The following is a 6,000-nucleotide window of genomic DNA, read 5'->3' as shown; positions in this document are numbered from 1 at the left end:
CGAAGACGGAAAATTGCTAGAAAAATGCTCTGACTTAGCAAAGAGCTATCCAGGTGATATTGATAGACCAGAATTGAACAGAGAAATTAAAGACTGTAAAATGTTGATAAGTAAAAGAACACGGACAGATTTTCCTGAACCAATGGTTGCAACTGATTTGCTAACATTTATAATTTAATATGGTGAAGATGTTTTCCCAAATTTAAGAATTGCATTGCAGATTTTGTTGACAATTGGAGTTTCTATTGCTAGTTGTGAAATGCCCTTCAGCAGTTGAAATTAATTCTTACATACTTGAGAACCTCAATGACTCAAGAACGACTTAGTAGCTTGGCAATATTAAGTATTGAAAAAGACCTACTTAATACCTTAAATTTTGATAGTTTAATGGATGCATTTGCAGCAGCAAAAGCACGAGAGGTTCATATAATGTAACCATGAATACCAGAATTCTACCTGTACACGATCTAGTTAAGTATATGTACAGTTTTCTAAACTAATAAAATTTGTTATTTGTAAACTTAAGTAGTATTTCACCAATCTGTTTTATAATCCATGTACACCACAAGTGACTGGCTTCTCATATAAAACATAAGTTTCAAAACTAGGGATATAACAGAAATTTATTCTGCATGGTTGAAAGATTACTCTAGCTACATGATTTTGAACAATACTGGATGACATAAATATCAAAATGGTTTACAAATTATGTAAGTACACCTAGTAGGCTATACTTCATTAGTTCCAGGTTTACAGTTGTGATATCGCATTACCCACTTAATGACAATAACATAAAGAATTAATTACCGCCTTACACAGGCCTAAAATAAAGTCACAATATAACATCTCGAGTCACAAAACAAATAATAAAACATTTCAGACGTGGGGGCGCCAAAAGTGTCTTTATCCCCGGGTGTTGAGAACCGTTGCTACGCCACTGCTGAAAATAGTAAGAAATTAGAAATACTTATCTCCACCAAAGCTACACATTAAAAATCAATAGTTCTATAGTTCATTAAATCACTATTAGCATGAATAAAATCTATGTAGCATTCATCATGAATCCTTTAGCCAAGTAAACTCCCAAGAAATGATGTAAGAAACTTCTATCAAATTTCACTAGACAATAAATCTGTGTGTCAGCTCTAAATCACTGAAAATGCCTCTTTTAAAGGAATAACTCTTGGTCAAACTGTAGTTTAGAATCATTCACTGACTGATTGAACTATATCCATATATACAAGAACATTTCAAAACTTCCTTAGAAACGTAATACTGATATTCAACATAAAAAATCCTTTCATAGGATGTAAATATGGTCAATGAAATATAACATTCAAATATTATACTTCAAGTAGTCTTTACAAAGACACCAGGAAATTAGAAAAATACAAGTTCCTAATTCAGACAACCCTAAGCTTCTGTTTTAAAGTAGGTCATTTCATTGACTAGCAATAGTATTTTATATTCTTAGTGACATTGTATCTAGACACAATCTCAATGCTTCTTTGTATTGAAATAAAGAATAATTGATGATAAATTATTAAAAAGAAAACATTTAATTAAGAGAAACATTAGAGAATATTGCCAGAAGTTTCTAATGTTACTGACTAACCTTCCGTGGTAGGACTATCCATAATATAAGTATTCTTCAAAGCAATTGAGTTTATTCTAAGGTACTGTATATATATATAATAGATAGCATCACATGAATAGATTTAAAGTACATAATATACTGCTGAATCAATGTTTTCTTTTAGTCCTTTCAATAGATAGAAGCACATTCTAGTCTAGGTATTTAGATGTTGTTATTTGTTCATTTTTAGCGCCAAGCTATATATAGGGCTAGCTGTGCTTTGTCCTAGGTGAGAAATTGAACCCTGAATTGTTGTGTTGTAAGCCCTAAAATTTAAAACTGGACAGTCAGGAAATAAATATTTTAGAAATTGTGTCTTAATAAATTTGATTGAAGTGTATTTTACCAAACAATGAAATTAAAACAGATTTGATAAGTTTGGGGAAAGGGGGACTGATTAACTCAAATAACCAACATTATTCTTGATATATCTGTATGATTGAGACCTAGGCAAGATGTTAGCTTTTAGTTTTAGAATCTAGTTTTAATTCTTGATCAAGTTAATCTATGAGAAGCTGGTGGAAAATGTATAACCTAATGACTTATAAAATTATGGTTTAATTTTCACAGGTATTTGCCAAGGATTACTAATCAGTATGCAAGAGGTTTACAAAAAATGGAAGTTTCTGCTTCAAAAGATAATAAATCCATGTTGAGAAAAAAAGGTAAAAAGTTAACTTAAAAGCTAGGATATATTTTGTTTAGTAGTGTATTATCATTGTAAGTATGATTAACTTGATTACCTATGAGCATTGATTACATCAGTTAGTGTCAAGAAAATAATCAATTACTTGAAATTAGTGTTTCTAATAGTTGCTCATTTTGAGAAAATGACTGTTACGCTCCAGCTTTGCAGTATTAAATATTATAATATCAAACAGTTTTATGTACTAGTCTTGAAGAAGCCAGAAAGGCAAAATGTCAGTTGAAATAAGTTATTTTTTAAATATGAAGTGTATGTTTTTTTTTTAACTTTATTATCAAAACGTGTAAATCCTTCCAGCATACACTATACGTTCTAAAAGATAACAAATTTCTGATAATTGCTGTTTTCAGCTATTCTAACTATCCAAGTAGCATGAATATTGCCATTGTGATTTCTCATCATTTTAATTAATTCACTAATTAATCAATTAGTGTCACGACCGAATAAAATAATGAACTAACTGAAATTAGTGTTTCTGATTATTTTTTATTATTAACATTTCAACTGTACAAGTCTCATGAAAATAATTGATTAATGACTCTGATGATTAATCAGTTTGCAAATTCCACTAATTAACCCACTCTAATGAAGAGCCAAGAATCTTGTAAAGAGATATTTTAAGTTACTTAAATGTTTTCTGCTGTGTGTATTTGTATATCTTCATTATTTGCCCGTATATTTGTCTCATAAAAGATTGTAAGATGTATCTCCTTTGTTGTGAATTTACTTTTTTAAATTAGATTTTTTATAAATTTTTTACAGCATTGAGATTTATATTTTCTGAACTTCTTTGGTCAAAGCATTCAATACAGTTTTACAGAAGTTAAGGCATTTATCTGTCCATATTGAGTTTGTATATATTTCATATGGTGGTTGTAGGATTGTGGATGAAATATGCCCCAATTCTCAATACTGAAACATCTGTAAAATTTCTATTTTTGGGACTTCCCCCTCCCCCCAAAGCACAAAGTATCAGGTGGTATTCATGTATTTGATCTTTCATGAATAAAATACAATACAGTATTTGCCTGTGTATAAGACGATACATTTAACTTTTAAAATGCCTGATTTTACCCCTTGTGCTATACACAGGTTCAAAAATAGAGTTCCAGTAAGAACATTCCAGTTAATAGCATATTTAACCAAAACTACATTGTTCCTTTTACTTTCATTTACTTTTTTGAGTAAGTGTGTTGACATTGTGCCACCTACTGCATTACAATAACATACCTGTAATTGTATCATTTGTCTTGATTCTTCATAAATAGAAGTTATTTATCTTACATGCTAGTTACAATTAATTGAGACATTTTTTATTTGAAATGTATTGATCTCATCTGTCATACTAAAATATTGCTAATATTATATCAAAAAAGTTAGTTTCTGTAATGTACACAAAGTTTGTAAACCTGTTTTTATAGTAGATCGCTATATCGTAAGGTTTAGTATTTTTTGTAATAGAAAAGAAGAAGTGTCTGTAGCATTTAAAGAGCATAAAAAACCACACTTGTGGTTGTATTGATTACCTCAGAGAGCAGGTTAGCACAGTTTAAAAATGGCTTCTAAGAATTTCCTTACAAAAGTAACATCCTAGACTTCCTTGACAACAGATGTCATCCTATACACCAAATCTCAAAGAATTACACTGAATTTGCTAAAAAAAATCCAGGATTGTCTTATACACTGGCAAATATGGTAACTATTTTAAAAATACTTGCTTTAAAGTTTAACAGTTTTAATCACGCAATAAACTAAATATGTGTCATTTACAATTTCCCAATACTTAAAATATGAAACACTTCATTCCTCATGTTGTGAATAAAACCTAAAGAGTGGACATTCAGACTACATTATATTGAAAAAAAAGTATTTGGATCAAATATGTTTAATAAAAGTAACTGAAAACACAGGTAGGGGAATTCTTTACTTATAAAAGACAATTTTTTCAAAAGTGTATACTATATAGCTTACATTTTCATCGGGTAATTTTGTTATTTTTTAATTCAAAGTAATTATATCTGCTTAGATATTTAATAAAATAGTAGAATTATTTTGTAACTAACTCAATGAAGACATTATTAGTAACATTTTAAAATAAAATTAGATAAAAAAATGTATCAGACCACCTGAAAGCTTAAGCTTGTAGCAATATCAGGAAAAGAAATATTGCTAAAGCTAATAAGAAGGCTGGAAAGTATTAATTACACATTTCCAATGAAAGATTGTAAAGGTGGATGTATGAACAAGCAGACACACAAAAAAATACACCAAACAAAGTTTCTTATATGTGTACGTACTGAGCAAGTGTTTTTACAGAGATTTACCCCATTTGATGTATCAAGATCTCCTGCTACGAAACAGACAAAACAACTAACAGATGTAGAAAAAATGCCTCCAGAAGTTCTGAATAAATCTGATCAGTACTACAATAAATTGAGAGCATTTGGACAAGCAAATATTTCAGAGTGTACAAGTTCAAAAACAATAAGGTAAGGGATTTTCTTAGGATTTCTTCTTAAACATAGTGCTATTTGATTTAAAACACAGTTTAATGCATGTGTGTATAAACTACTGATAATTAGCAAGAAATTTCAAAGAAAACAAGACAGGGTCTACAACAGATTTGTAGGTAGTGTTTTGTACCTTGGTGCAATAATTGTTAATTATTTTTAAAAATTCATGTTTACATTTCTTGTTGAACTAAAAATAACTGCTTTCTCCCTAATTTTAGAAAATCATGAATTCTTTTATCAGTCCCATTTAAAATAGGTAATGTATGTATGTGTGTGAGAGATACTTGATAAACTACAACAGACTTTTATTTTCATATCTGAATGTTTAAGAGATGATTTGTGTACCATCTACTTTTAACAATTTTGTAATGATGGTGTAAATTATAGATTGAATTATTCTGAACTGATCTGTTGTTAAAAAACAGCAAGGTAACTGAGAATCACTACTAAGATGATTACTATTTTTTCTTTAACATTTCATTCTAACTTTAAAACATTTATCTATATTCAGCAACAGAGTTGAGCTGATAGATTCTGACCTCTCCTGTGGAAATTGTTTGTCTTAAATAAGGTAGAAGATAGTTCCTTTATTGGTGCTATGAGTGACATTCTGATTGTATACAGCTCTACTGATTCCCCCCATTGGTTTTCCTTGTTACACCTACATTACTTTATTTTCCAGCAGTCTTGTTCCCTCTTAATGTTGATCAAGACTTTACATGCTTGCCATTTTTGCCTTAATATTCAGAGGAGACAAGTATCCTGCCAACACAATTGCATATAGGGGCTTCTCTTACAAACTCGTCAGCTTCCTCAGCTTTTTCACCAGGGCCTTAATTGCAGTATAAAGACCATGCATTCCAGCTCCACAATGACCCTACAAACAGCAACCAAACACTGTATTATCCAAATGTACCTTAGTTGACAGTCATGGATAGACAAGTGCTATAAGCTCCACTGAGACTGGTCATCACCAGATTTCAGATGCCCCCTAAGTGGAAATCAGCCAAGAAACAAACTGTAGAGAATGGGTAGAGGGTGAAGCAGAAAAAAACCCGTCATCACCTATTTAAAGATCATGGTAAACAGGCACCATCACGATAACCACAGATGATTACTACCCCAAAAATAGGGAGAGAGCTGTT

General features: G+C 30.6%; 1 protein-coding gene across 2 annotated transcripts in view; it reads left to right on the top strand.

Annotated features, from left to right (window-relative positions):
* The first annotated feature begins 875 nt into the window (after window positions 1–875).
* Window positions 876–6,000, top strand: part of LOC106458630 (cationic amino acid transporter 2-like) — a 52,614-nt gene continuing 47,489 nt past the window's right edge. The window contains exons 1-2 of one of the 2 annotated variants that reach the window (XM_022384902.1): window positions 876–949; window positions 2,207–2,301. The gene's annotated coding sequence lies outside the window, so the exon portion shown is untranslated. Of the gene's footprint in view, window positions 1,096–2,206; window positions 2,302–6,000 lie in introns of both variants that reach the window. The other variant, XM_022384901.1, reaches the window with a different exon arrangement.

This window comes from Limulus polyphemus, unplaced genomic scaffold, assembly GCF_000517525.1.
Source record: "Limulus polyphemus unplaced genomic scaffold, Limulus_polyphemus-2.1.2 Scaffold495, whole genome shotgun sequence".
Classification (NCBI taxonomy): domain Eukaryota; kingdom Metazoa; phylum Arthropoda; class Merostomata; order Xiphosura; family Limulidae; genus Limulus; species Limulus polyphemus.
The sequence above is the reverse complement of the archived record's forward strand: the minus strand, read 5'-3'. Positions and strand labels throughout refer to the sequence as shown.